Source organism: Miniopterus natalensis, chromosome 9, assembly GCF_054644295.1.
Source record: "Miniopterus natalensis isolate mMinNat1 chromosome 9, mMinNat1.hap1, whole genome shotgun sequence".
NCBI classification, from domain to species: Eukaryota; Metazoa; Chordata; class Mammalia; order Chiroptera; family Miniopteridae; genus Miniopterus; species Miniopterus natalensis.
Window position 1 is genome coordinate 30,408,751 of NC_142089.1, and position 15,482 is coordinate 30,424,232.

A 15,482-nucleotide genomic window follows, 5' to 3' on the forward strand; every position below is an offset into this window, starting at 1 on the left:
TTATTTTATTTATTCATTGGTTGATTCTTGTATGCACCCTGGTGTATAGGGATGATGCTCTAACCAACTGAGCTACCTGCCAGGGTTTGAATCTTTTTATTTTATTTTTTAATATATTTTTTATTGATTTCCAAGAGAGGAAGGGAGAGGGAGAGAGAGAGAGAAACATCAATGATGGGAGTCACTGATTGGCTGCCTCCTGCACTCCTCCTACTGGGGATCGAGCCCACAACCCGGCTATGTGCCCTGACCAGGAATCAAACCTTGATCTCCTGGATATAGGTCACTGCTCAACTGCCGAGCCACGCTGGCGGGGCTGAATCTTTTAAAAATGCAAATGAATTAAAATATTTCATACATTCTCCTCCCTCTCTCTCCTTCATTTAAATATTTAAAATTTAAAGCCTCAGCCAAAGAGTGGAAGCTCCTAAAGTAGCATTACACATCAAGGAATGAGGGAGGTAATTTGGAAGGAACATCATAGGGCCTCTGGTGGACCCTTGAAACCACCTTACCTAATTAACTGATACTGTGTTGCAAAAAATTCTGGGATTTGGTAAAGTTCCCTCATTTGTAAAATAGGGATAAAAATGTCAATAATATATGTAAAAGCTTTATGAACATTATGCAAATATTAGTTATTGTTATTATTCCTCTCTGTTTTTAAAGGAGCATGTCCCTGCCCTGCTGGGCGTGGCTCAGCGGTTGAGCGTCGACCTAGGATCCAGGGATCGAGGTTTGATTCCTGGTCAGGGCACATGCCCGGGTTGCGGGCTCAATCCCCTATCCGCGGTGTGCAGGAGGCAGCTGATCAATGACTCTTTCATCATTGATGTTTTTACCTCTCTCCCTCTCCTTTCCTCTCTCTGAAATCAATAAAGATATATTTTAAAAAATAGACAACTTTAAAAATAAATAATAAAATAATAAAATAAAATAAAGGAGCATGTCCCTGGCTGCTTTGACCATGACTACTGTGCCACCTATTGGACATGCCTTGAATTACATGGCTCTTTTTCTCCTGAGCGTTACCCAATAATCACCTTAGATTTTTTCTGGCATACTTGAAGACCCTTTGAAAAGAATACTTCCTCGCCTAAGTGGTTTGGCTCAGTGGTTAGAGCCTGGCCCTTGGACTGAAGGGTCCCTGGTTGGATCCCGGCAAAGGGCATGTATCTCGGTTGCTGCAGGCTTGATCCCTGGCCCTGGTTGGGGTGTGTGCGTGTATGCGGGAGGCAACCAATTGATGTGTCTCTCTCACATCGATGTTTCTCTCTCTCCCCTCCCCCTTCCACTCTCTGAAAAGCAATGGAAAAAATATCTTCGGTGAGGATTAAAAATAATAATAAAAAAGGAAAAGAAAACTCCCTTGATTAGTTTCAGTGAATTTACAACATCTGATTTAAGATGAGTGAGTTCAATAATTATCTATTGAACATTTACCAAGTGGAAAGGGCCAAGGAGGAAAAAAGATAGAAAAAGATAGAGACAGCTTAATACCTACTATTGAGGGGATGTGTTAAGAAAGACTTCACCCAGTAGGTAATCTCCTACGGGGGTCTCATAAAAAGAGTATAATTTTGAGAGAGAAATAAGAACACTTCAGGCAGAGAGAGAGAACAAATGAGCAAAGGCATAGAACTGTAAAAGTACCTTTGAGAATGGTAAATTGTTCTGTGTAATCAGAGCATTGGAGCCAAGGAAGGAGGAGGTGATGACAGCGATTAATAGCTATTGTTCTCAGCCTTACTGGGTACACAGTCCTTTTAAATATAAGCTCTCCAGGGAGGCTTTATAGCACAATGGTTGACACCATGGACTGTGATGGCAGCTAGACCTTCATTTAAGTCTGTTTATATTTTATAAGAATTTAACCTCTCTCTGTTTCAGTTGTCTCATCCAAAAATAAAAGTACCTACTTCACTGGACTCTCATCAGGATGAAACAGGCTTGTCAAATTCTTATACACCAGCAAGCACTTAGCTATAACTGCAATAATTAGTAGTTATCATAAGCTACTATTATTTCATCTATAAGGCAGAAACTACTATCCCAATACTACAGAAAAGGCAACAGGTTAAGTGACTAGGGTAAAATCCCAAATCTTACACCTTTTAAACTATATATCAGAGACTCCAGGTTGCAAAAGCAGTTTGGAACCAGAGTGCTAAGAACTCTGAATGACAGTATAAAGTTTGGGCTTTATATCATGTAGGTTATGGGGATCCACAGAAGATTTTTAAACAGGAGTGAGTTTTAATTCAGATTTCTATTGTAGAGAGAACTTAGAACCTTCTGAGTAAGTTCACTGAACTTACAAGCAACAACTATAATTTTAATGATAATAAACATGAATTTCAAATTAATTATGTATTAGGTATGTAGAAGGAATAAATAACTTACATTGCATTTTTTTTTAAAGAAAATAAACTAGTAGGTGCCATCACCTCATTAAAAAACAAACAAACAAAAAACCTCATAGGGAGCAAACAGAGGAATATTCTATTTCTAATGTGATTTTTTTCTCCCTTAAGTGAAAGGAGGTTATACGTTTTTCTTCCACAGGTATTTTATAGACATTATCTCTGATCTTCACAGCATGCAGGTCCTGGGGATCTGAGGATGGAGGGGTAACCTGCCCAAGGTAACAGCTGGTAAAATGGCAGGGCCAAGATTCAAACCCAAGCCTATTTACTCCAAAGTTCTTGCGTCAGCATCTCACTTCCTCCCTGTGGTTAGAGGAGATATTTTAAGGCAGGAAGATGCTTCCCTCAAATTATATTCAGAGTGTGAGTATGAGGACCAAGGGTGGATGCTGGGGCTCCTCCCTCAAATGGAGAGATGAAAATGACTCTGAGTACTGGGAGCTTCCAGTCATCTGAGACTGAGGGGGGAGCAGGAAGCAGGGAGGGCCCAGCAGTTGATGACATTCCACCTGTTGAGCCTTATTTCACCAGGTAGGCAAGAGTTCTGGTGGACCTACTCTGTGCCAGAGACCTGGAATTGTGTGGGGACTAATAAGTTCTGATCCCATAAGATTCACTATGTTATGATCCCATAAGATCAGAACTAGCAGGCCCCTCAGAAATTATGTCCAGTATCCTCGTGGAGTAAAGAAACAGGCCCAGAGAGGAGCAGTGATTTGCCCAAGGGTCACACAGCAGTGAAAGACAGAATTTAGGGCCCCTGCCTTACTGGGATTTGCTTCTCTTTAACTCACGCTAAAGTAAAAGTGACCGATAGAAGATCCTTTCCCAAAAGCATGCTTTTAAGAGAAAAGACAGCACCTAGAAGAGAAAGGGGGTATCAAGGGAAGAATAAGCCTAGAATCCTGGGGACAACTCTGGCCCCTTCTCCAGCTTTCTCAGGAGCAGCCTATGTCTGGGGATTTAAGAGGTTATTTATGTGGGAAGGTAGTGACTCTTGTGTTGCTAGCAGGGACCTCCTAGGAGCAAAAGTGAGATTTAACCCCCTTCCTCTACTCATAAGCACACTTTCCCCACATGGAATTAATTTCATACAGAATATCCCAATGGAAAAGGATCTTTGGGCCCATCAAAGAGATGGCAGAGCTTACATCTGTGGGAACTGTGGGCTGGGAGTCAGAAGACCTGGTTCTAGCCCCAACTCTGTCATCATCATTCTAGGCGACCCTAGCAAGCTCCACACCCCCCCCCGCCCCGCCCAACTTTAGTTTTAGTTTTCTCATCTGTGAACTGGAACATTTATATCTGTCTTTAAGGCGTCTTTCAAACTCTACCAATCTACAGTTATACCCTTCTAGGGCCTAAATTTTTCATGCTGTTCCACACTGATTGGAATCTAGGAGTCCTGGTGGCCTGATCTTGTGCTAAATCACACACAGTTCTCTAGTTGACACAATCTTGTCTAACCTCAGCAGTTCCCTAACTAGACTGACTTCTTTCATCTGGAAAAGACGGAAGCCTTTTTTAGACAGAGGCTTTATCATGCTACTCACCCTGACACTTACCCTGGGTTCTAACTATCAGTTTCTTCACTTAGATGAGCTGATCATTGTTATACAGAGGAAAATGTAAAACATAATATAAACAGCCACTTTAAAGTGGAGCTGGAGCTGCCATCCCAGAGGAACTGCCTTGCTCATCTTATGCTTCAAACCTTGGAATGTTAAAACAGGGCAAAATCACCTTTGGGTGGGGCCTAAAGCAAAATTGAATCTTGAACAACTGTTTGGAAAGATATCAAGAAAGCAGATATAATGACTATTGGATGGAGGACTACTGGGCTGAAAATTTAAAACATTCTTTAGAATTAATATCACTATGTTATGGTATCTACACCTGCAGAAATGCCTTCCTTCTGCTGATGTAATTGTTCCCCTTCCCTTTCCCATAAATACCCCTTGCCTTTGTCTCCTAATCAGAACACTATTTGGATTTCTGCCTGAAGAAATAGGTATTCTTTTTTTTTTTTTTAATATATCTTTATTGATTTTCAGAGAGAGGAAGGGAGAGGGAGAGAGAGAGAGATAGAAACATCAATGATGAGAGAGTCATTGATCAGCTGCCTCCTGCACACCCTCTACTGGAGATTGAACTCGAAACCCAGGCATGTGCCCTGACTGGGAACTGAACCTCGATCTCCTGGATCATAGGCCAATGTTCAACCACTGAGCCACACCGGCCAGGCTAGGTATTCTTTTTTATCTCAAATAAATGCTTGTTGCATCTCACTTCTGCCTTTGGTGTTTAGGTTAATAGAAGCATGATATATAAGAATCTCTCTGAACCTCAGCTTCCTCATCTATAAAATAAAAATATCTGTAAAAATCTGAAAAATATATTACTGGGTTGTTGTGAGGCTCAAATAAGAAAATATATTTGACAGTATCTGGCACATATTTCAAATTCATATATCTCCACTGCTATTACCTAAAGCCTAGTCCAAGCTACCATCTTGCTTGAATTTCTGAGCCATGTGTTCCCTGTTTCAAATCTTGTTTCAACAATTCCATTGTCTCTCAGCAGCCAGTGATATTTTAAACATAAATTAGATCACATCCCTCCCCTGACTAAAAATCCTCCAAGGCTTCCCACTGAATTTGAGATAAAATCCCCAATTTTTACCATGTGATCTGACTTTTTGCCTGTCTCTGATTGCATCTCTTAGTCACTAACTCCTTGCTCAGGCCACTCCAGCTACACTAGCTGACCCTCAATTTCCCAGGCCCTTTTCTGCACAAGGCCACTCTACATGCTGTCTCCTGGCTAACTGCTACTTGGCCTTCAGGTCCCAACTTCCATGTCACTTTCTCAGAAAGAGCTTCCTGGACTCTCCTGAATAACTGTTTCTCAAAGATCTCCCTGCCCCATTATTTTCTCTCCTAATGATCTCATAATATTTCAGAATTTATCACAATTTGTTATTATATATTCATTTGTGCTTACTTCTTTATATCATTCCCCAAACATATGCAATGCCTGCTTTTATACTCATCTATACCTAGTACCTCGCACAATCCTGAAGACATGGTCATTAGGGAGTATTTATTCAAGGAATGAAGAGTAGATGCTCAATTAGTTTCCTTTCTTCTCTTTCTCCTTTCTTATTATATTATTACCAGACACACGAACTATTCCACAGCTAACAAAAATATTGTTTCATGTGTCAGGGGCCATTCATTTATCTTAAAAGCTTAAGAGTATGATCTTTGAAAACTGAGATCTGGGTTCAGATCTTTGCTCTGACACCTGCTGTGTGATCCAGGACAGATTCTTTAAACTTTCTGAACCTCTGGTTCTTCCTTAGAAAATGGAGAAGTCAGCATCAACCTCAAAAGATTGTTATGAAGATTAAATGAGAATGCATATGAAGCACTTAGTACAGTGAGATACATTGCTCATAAATGATAGCTATTTTTTAATTAATAACTATCACTAATAATAATTTTCTGAATCCTTCCAGGCCAGTGCTATAATACTTTTGTGCCATGGGAGACAATTAAATTTTGTGTAATTATACCTGGGTTCCAGTCCTGAAATTCACTCCATGACTCAGGTACTCTGTCTCTTTGAGCCTCATTTCTTCATCTATAAAATAGGTTTACTCTTGCCTATCTTACTCACCATACAGGGCTACTATGGGACTTACACAGGATGGTGCATGTACAAAGGCCTCATAAATTATAAGGGGCTATATGTAAAAGTAAATGTCTATTATTAATAATCTGTGGCTCATCTCCAAAGGAGACTCTGGGTAAATAAAATAATATTGAAGTGATGTTCCAAGTGATTGAGGCCAACGAGAGAGCTTTGGTCAGTATGCCAAGTTTGAACCTGATCCTCTCCCATGGGTCAGACCTCTGTTTACTCCCGATTGAAGAGCTAAGCCTGAATATCTCCCCGATCTCTTCAGTGCCTCAGGGTGTAAGGAGAGGAGAGAAAAGTCCAAGTATAAGACCTGGCTTGTTTGCCTGCTCTATTGCTGTCTGCCCAGATAGGGAGAGGAATCTGACAGATCTCTTCTTGTGTCCTGATTCTTCTGGCTCCTCCATCCCCCAAGGTAAGTACACAGCATTGTTAGAACCCTGGAGAGAAGGGCTCTTTATTAGTTAAACTGATGACAACTGTTTTACACATCTTCACTGCCCATCCTCACTCTGGCATGTCATAGAAAACACATATCCCTGGATATCCAGGGAGGTGGTATTAACATGTAAAAGAACAGCACATGATTCAAATGCTGACCATCCATCCATTTACTTGTTTGTGACCTTGGACAGGTCCTGGGCTTCATGCCCCTAACATGTAAAGTGGTTAAGAAATGTTGAATTCTAGGATCACTGATGTCCTTTCCAGCCGGTGGTGTGCTGGTAAATGTTTTAATTAGCAGCTCTCTGAGTACAGGTCTGACATGAATGTTGGTTAATATTTTAGATTATAGCAATCAGTAAGATGAAAGTAAAACAACAAAGACATATATTGGAACTTCATTTATTTGTCAATAATGTGAGTGACTTATTTGCTGAATCAGATAATAGTTTTCAAATGCTGGAAGAATATTTCCTCAATTTTTGCTGTGTTTTTCACAATGTAATACAACATAATTTTAAGTTTAATCTGCATTATTAACATTTGCTTTATCACTTTAAGTCTCAGCAATGAACAAAACAAGCCCTGGTATGTAGCATTTGCTGATTTCAGTGATACAAATATTTCCACTGTGGCCAATTTCACAAAAGTTTTAAATTTTGCCCAGCCAGCGTGGCTCAGCAGTTGAGCATCGACCTATGATCCAGGCGATTGAGGTTCGATTCCCAATAAGGGCACATGCCCAGGTTTCGGGTTTGATTCCCAGTAGGGGGTATGCAGGAGGCAGCTGATCAATGACTCTCTCATCATTTATGTTTCTATCTCTCTCCCTCTCCCTTCCTCTCTCTGAAATCAATAAAGACATATTTTTAAAAATTGTGCTTCTCATTTTTAATTAAAAAAAAGTTTTAAATTTTGACCAAGTCCAATTTATCTAGATTTTTCTTTGCTTGTACTTTTGGTGTCATAGCTAAGAAATCACCATGTCATCCAAGGTCACAAAGATTTTTTTCAAGGTCACAAAGATTTATATATATGTTTCCTTCTAAGAGTTTTATAGTTTTAGCTTTTACACATAGGTCTTTGATAATTTTGAGTTCATTTTTATATATGGTGTGAGGTAAGGTTCAACTTCATTCTTTTGCATGTAGATATCCAGTTGTCCCAGCACCATTTATTGAAAAGACGATTCTTTCCCCATTGAGTGGCATATAGTACACTATAACTTAAAATACTTAAAACATTGAGAATTGAAATGTTTTACTTCTTTGAAAAAAATTATCAAGAGTAATTTGAACAGTACTTGCCTTCTTATTGTATAACTTACAATATGAGTGATCATATTTTCTATGCTTGGAACATGGTCCTATTTTCTTAAATTTTGGATCAGCTTTGAATATTTTATTCTTTGCATTTTCAACATTGTGAAGTATATTCTGCTGAGGTTTTCTGCACTAAGTGAAGTTTTCTGCTGAGGTTACTTTCTTTAAAACATCTTCATTCTTTTGGTCATAACCACTTTCCTCATTTATATCAATAAGTTTGCCTTCCCTAAGTTCCTCTGACTGCACATCTAGAGTCTTTTGAATAGAAGGAGTATCAATCTTCTCATGCTCAACTATTTCTTCTATAATTCCATTTACATTCAATTAAAGTTTTACTTCCAGCCTCATCACTTTTTGTTTCTTTGCTTCATTTGAATGTACTTTTTTTTAAACAATCTCTTTTTTCTATTATTCATTTCTGTAAAATGTCATGGGGGTTTTATCACTGGTAGAAAAAGAAGCAACACAATATATACTTTATTGCCTATGCAAGAATTGAATAACAGTCATGCAGTTATCAATCACTGACAGACTGTGAAAGAAGTGATGTGACTGATCACGGATCATGATGTGCATCTGTTATTTACATAGTGATTTGTAGATTGAAGAGATAGCAGCGAAGTTTGTACTCTGTGCAATTACTTACAGTTAATATACTGTAAAAAATGAAACTGGAATTGTGCTGTTGGGGACTGATGTTATTTAATTCAACTATGGTAACTAAAGCCTTGACGGGTGTGGCTCAGTTGGTTAACCATCATTCTATGCACCAAAAGGTGACAGGTTCAATTCTTGATCTTTGGTCCCTGATCAGGGTACGTACAGGAGGCAACAGATCAATGTTTCTTACTCACATCGATGTGTCTCTCTCTCAAAAGTCAATGAAAACATATTTTTTTAAAAAGTAAAAAATATGAAAACATATTTAAAAAAAAAAATAGCCTGGAGGGTGTGGTTCAGTGGTTGAGCATTGACCTATGAACCAGGAGATCACAGTTCAATCCCCAATTGGGGGCATGCAGGAGACAACTGATCAATGACTCTCTCTCATTGATGTTTCTTTCTCTCTCTCCCTCTCCCTTCCTCTCTCTGAAATCAATAAAAACATAAAAAACCAAACATGTTTTAAAAAAATTAATTAATTAAAAACAAATTAACAAATAAACTATGGTAACTAAAATTTGTGCATTTCAGAGCTGTGCAAAGCAAAAAGCGGACTGTATTTATTGTTTTTATAGAATTTATATAATATTTATTAACTATTTTTATATAAATTATATAAACTTAACTTTTTTAAATGGCTGTGTTTAATAATTGGCTCACAAAGTTCATTAAAATTTAACAGTTGGCTCTCATAAGCTGGCTTCAGCCCATCAGTGCTTTTAGCTCATAGATTCCTCAATTCTCTTTTTTTTTTTTAGAGAGAGGTGGGGGGAGAGAGATCAATTTTTGTTGTTGTTCCACTTATTTATGCATTCTTTGGTTGATTCTTGTATGTGCCCTGACCAGGGATCAAACCTGCCACCTTGGCTTACTGGGACAACACTCTAACAAAATGAGCTACATGGCCGGGGCTTATTCCTCAGTTCTATGAATCCAATCCTTCCTTCCCTTTCTTCCCTCTGCCAAAACACAGATACACATATAAACATATTCAAAACTAAACAAAAATATTCTTTTTTCCCCAACTCTATTCCTATAGTGTCTGGATCATAGTTAGAGCTCAGTGTTTATAGAATGAAGATGAATTCACATCCACGTGAGAATGCACACATCAGTTGACATCATTCCTTCATACGCACAATTTGGGTGTAGCACGCCCAAACAAAATAAATGCTGTGAGTCATAAGGCCGCAATGGATGTTGATTGCTTGGCTGGTCTACTCTGTGCTCCAAAATATTTTTTGTTTACTTGTTTTTCTGATTGTGAGAGAATACATGTACATTGGAAAGAACAGAAAGAAGCTGTAAAGATAGAAATAGGAGACAATGTTTGAGGTTAAAAAGATGAGAAAAGGCAATGGAAGATCATTAACTTTGAGTGCCTCCCGCGCATCTAGCACTTTCTTGGTAACTGTTATAATCAGGTACCATGTAAATGAGAAAGAACAAGACTTGGAGGAATAAGTGACTTCCTTTGGTCAAACATCCTGAAATTGGTAGAGCTGTGAATTGATCTCAGATCTGCTAACTCCAAAGCACAGGCTCTTTTCTCTATACTATATTATCTCTGTACATGGTGGACAGTATAGAGTAGCCTGGTGGGCTAAAGGAGCCCTGACTGAACTGGATACCCTGAGGTAAGGCCCAGAGATTCAAATGCCTGAATAACAACTTTCCTTCTCAGTCCAGTGTATGTTTATGTCATTAGAACCCAGATGTCCAGTCTCTAACCCAGGGTTATTCCATTGTACCATATATATACCATGTTACCTCATATGTAATTCTTATGAAAAACATCATAAACATTCCCCAGTATCAAAGTGTATCCTAATACTTTCCGTCTAGGGCCAGAGGAGGACAGTGTGAGCCATCATGGACAGAGTATTAATTATGCTTATAGAAATACCCTTGCTTTAATATTCAGTCAATTTTGACTTATATGAAGGCATTTCATTCCTTTATACCTGCTCCCAGTGGTTTTCCCCTCCCTGGTGGGTGGTGTACATTCCTACTCTGAGTATGGGAGGAGGTGTGGTGCTGCTGTAGCAACAAGGAGATTTGCAGTCAGAAAGACCTGGGTTGGAATCTTAGCTCTGCCACTTAAAGTTACCTTGGGCAAGTAAATTCAACTCCCTGAACCTCAGTTTCCTAATCATTCAACATGTTTAAATAGCACTCATCGTTTTTTCTGTCAAGCCTGCTCCTCCTCTCTTGCTGACTCTTTGCCTGATGGCATGGACTATCAAATTGCCCAAGCCAGAAAACCAAGTGTCACCTTTGACTTCTCCGTCTTTTTCACACACCAATCCAATCACAAATTTGATGATTTTGCCTCCCAAAATCTCTCTATTCTCCCTGTATCCTAATTCAAGTCATTGTCACTTTTGCCTGGATTATCGCAATAGACATTTATAAGTGGTTTCCCCGTCTCCAAATTTGTGTCCTTTAATCTATTCTCTACATTGTAGTTAGAGTGATATTTTCTAAAACCAAAACTGTTAATGCCACTGACCAGCTTAAAAGCTCTAATGGATTCCCATTGCTCATAAGTTAAAATCCAAAGTCCTTAATTATAAGGCCTTTCCTGATTTGGCCTTGGCCTTGGCTGTCATTGCTACCCCATCTTGTCCTCTCTGCCTCAGCCAAAACTGTTCTTTCAGTTCTTCAGACACATATTTCTCTTGCGTCTGTGTTATTGTGTATTCCATTCCTGCTGCCTGGAACATGTTCTCTCCCTACCTACTAACTTCCCGTCCCTCCACCCAATTTACCTAGCTAAGCCTTAGCCATTCTTCAGGTCTCCATTAAGGTATCACTTCCTCTTAAAAAATCTTGCTCTGGATTTGTGTTCCTAAAGCACACTGTGCTTACCTGCTAAAATCAAAATTTCCTACTTTCTCACCTGCTTTGACCAGTACAGTCTAAATTCCTTAAGGGCAGAGATATCTTGCTTACTACAGAACATAACACCTGGTAGGTACATAGTAGTGTTCAATATACATTTGACCAACTGATTGAATTAATGAACTGTTCTGTGCTCTTATTGCCCAGACCCCTGGCTCTGTACACTAGATTTCAGAATCTGGTTCCTGCCCTCTTTTCTGGTTTAGGTGACCTGTTCTCTTCTTTGCACCCTAGGTAACTTCAAGACTTTCATCTCTGTAAATTCTCTCTTATTGTCAACTTCCTCTGCAGTTCCAATTAGGATAGTACAAGGAATCCAGAGTATCGGTGCTGGTCAACCCTGATCACCACTGCTACTTGCCCAGAAATAATCAAATAACAACAAACCATTTAATGAACACCTACTATATGGCAACTCCTTGTATATAAGGCAGACATTAATCTCATTTTACTGATGAGAAAACATGTTCTTCTATTCATATCCAATAGTTACTCAGGATTTGAACCCAGGTCTGTCTTGTTCTAAAGCTTTTCCACTACACATGCTTGAAAGTGTTATATCTCTTATTGTATCAAGTTTGATAAGCAACATATGCATTAGTAGATTAGAGAGACAATAGTAGCAATGAGGCAAACCCTTTGGAAGGGGAGTCTGGTGATATCTAACAAAATTACATGTGCATTTATCTTTTGACCCAGAAATCCCACTTCTAAGAATTTACCTTTAAGATATATCTATAACATTAGAAAAACACACATGCACAAAATTACTCATTGCATTGCTTGTAATACAAAATACTGGAAACTGAAATACCTATACACTGGAGAATGGTCAACTAAACTATAGAAGTGGTTCTCAGACATTTTGGTCATAGGCCTGGTTTACATGTTTATAAATTATTGAAAATCCCAGAGATCTTTTGTTTATGTGGATTATATCTATTGATATTTGTCATCTTAGAAATTAAAACTGAGAAAACATTTTAAATAATTATTATCCAAAATAACAGTAGTAAACTCATTATAAGTTAACATAAATAACTTATTTTAATAAAAAAACCTATATTTTCCAAAACAAAAAACATAGTAAGAAAAGCAGCATTATTTACATTTTTGAAAATCTCTTTAAAATCAATCTACTAGAAGACAACAGGGTTATCATATCTGCTTTTGAATTCAATCTGTTGGGATATGTTGTTTTAGTTGATGTACATGAAGAAAATCTATCCTTAACAGATATGTAGTTAGAAAAGTGAGTATTTTAATAGTCACTTCAGATACTTGTGGATATTTTCTTTGATACATCAAAATTTGACACATGATAATTTCTTTTTTTTTTATTGTTCCACCTCTTTATGTATTCTTTGGTTGATTCTTGTATGTGCCCTGACTGGGGATCAAACCTGCAACCTTGGTGTGTCAGGATGAAGCTCTAACCAACAGAGCTACCCAGCCAGGGCCACAAGTGGTAATTTCTCAAAGGTTAGTTGCACTGTGGAATCTGAAACCATATCAGTGAATTTTTGTGCTTTGTTCCATTAAAATCTTTGATCCACATTATACTTTAAAGGGATATTTTACCCATATATGTTTATGTAACATCATGCATTGATTATTTGTAAAAATACTAGTTCACAGAGCTATGCAGATCTACCAAATATTGACACATTTCATTATACAACATTAAAAAAAAACACTGTACATTTGTTAATATCAGCACCCATCTTTTCAGAAAAGTTTGGGAAGTTGTCACGTTCATGGTGGTGAATACAAGTTTTTCAAAATTCGAATATTTACTTGAAAGCTTGAATTTTATCATTGGCAACAAATATGGTTAGTTGTTCTCCTTGAAGTGACAGGCCCACTTCATTTATTTTCCAGAAAATGTATGTTAAATTCCCTAGTCTGAATGAACAAGCATAGTTATTTTATTGTTCTTTAAAGTATAAATGATTTCAAGTAAAAGTGGTGTGTGTGTGTGTGTGTGTGTTTCTCTAGCTCTACTCACTTATAGAGCCTAGAAGCAATGGCACTGTAGTGGCAATGAGCACACCTAGGACCTAGATTTTGGTTTCTAAATACCATTTCCCACTAAATGGAATTAGAGCTTTTAGGGGAAATGGGTGATTCCAGGACTGAGGCTGGGAAAGCACAAGATAAGCCTGGGATGTAGTGCCATAAAGTACGGGAAATGCTTTTAAAATGATGGAGATGATGAAAGAACATAAAAGCCAGCTACATCTAAAAAAGTTTGTACATCAAAATAAATAATGATGGTAATGATTACATAATTCATAGACTAAAATAAAAATTGATGAGTTCATTCTAATATAAATCAACAAATTGATAAATGAATAAATGGGGTAGAAGCAAAAAGCTCTCCCATACAGTAGGAAAACAAAAAAATGTATAAGGAATGATGACAATGTTATTAGAAAATTACCATATGGCTGCCCTAGCTTGTTTGGTTCAGTGGTTAGAACATCAGCCTGCAGACTGAAGGGTCTTGGGTTTGATGTGTGCCAAGGGCACGTATCTCGGTTGCAAGCTTGATCCCTTGTGCCGGAGGCAACCAATCGATGTGTCTCTCTCACATCAATGTTTCTCTCTCTCCCTTCCACTCTCTGAAAAAAACAATGAAAAAAATATCCTCGGGTGAAGATTTAAAAAAAACAAAATTATCATTTGGCAAGCCTATAGTAATAACTCTTTTAAGCAAGAACTATAAATGACTGTTACAGCTTGTGGGTAGTCTCAAATAATCTCCCAACAAAATACGTATTAATTTTAAAGAGCAAAACAGTTACTTTACATGGATAAACCTGGCAAACACCACCTTAATAATTAACTGAACAAAGTTTCTCTCACCAATGATGGGACATACTGGTATCAAATGCCTCCTGATATGACATATGGAGAAGGAGATCGCATCAGTTTTGAAGTTTTCCTCCTAAAAATGCATAATCTAAATCTAATCATGAAGAAACATCAGACAACCTCAAATTGAGGGAGAGTTTACAAAACAAATGGCTTGTATTCTTTAAAAATGTCAAGGCCATGAAAGACAAAGACTGAGGAACTGTTCCAGATTAAAGAAAATTTAAGAGATTTGACAACTAATGTGTGATGCTGCACTGGATTCTGGGTAAGAAAAAAATTATTTTCTTTTTATATAAAGAATATTAGCGGGTCAATTGGCAAAATTTGAATAAGGTCATAAATTTAATCACAATACTGTGTCAACACTGAGTTTCGATTTTGATAATTGTACTGTGATATTTGTACTCTTTCTTTTGAGGAAATAGACTGAAAAATATTTAGGGATAAATGGACCTGAAAGTAATTTCAACAGTTCCTTTATATATCTATATTTACATGTATCTCTCTATAGAGACAGAAGAAAGAGCAAGAATGAGAGCACATGCATGCACAAGAAAGGATAATTAAGCAAATGTGGTTGGATATGGGTGAAAGGTATGTGGGATTTTTGGTAGTATTTTTGCAACTTTTCTTTAAATCTGAAATTATTTCAAAATAAAAAGTCAAGAAATCCCATAAGCATACATTTTGCATTACTTCCTTCTAAATATTATATTTATATATTTTTAAAATATATAAACACATAATTGGCATCATATAATATAGGCTTTTTTACTTAACATTGTTTTTCTTAATTTGATATTGAATCATGAGCAGTTTTCAATTTCATTTAAAATTCTTTAAAAAGATAATTGCCAATGAATGTATAATATTTCTTGTGTGGAGGTACTGTAATTCATTTAATTTATTTATGGTTTTCCTTACATTTTTCTGTTATAAGTCCACAGTAAATATATATAAGAAACATCTTTTTGCATATTTCTTTGTTCACATATTTGATTACTTCCTTATGCTCGATTCTTAAAATGGGAATGGCTTTGTTCTTTTTTTAAATGACTCAAATGACCCAACAAGCTCTCAAACATCCCCAATTTCCTTTTTAAGTTTGTGCTGCTTTACTGACTTCTGGCCTGTTCCA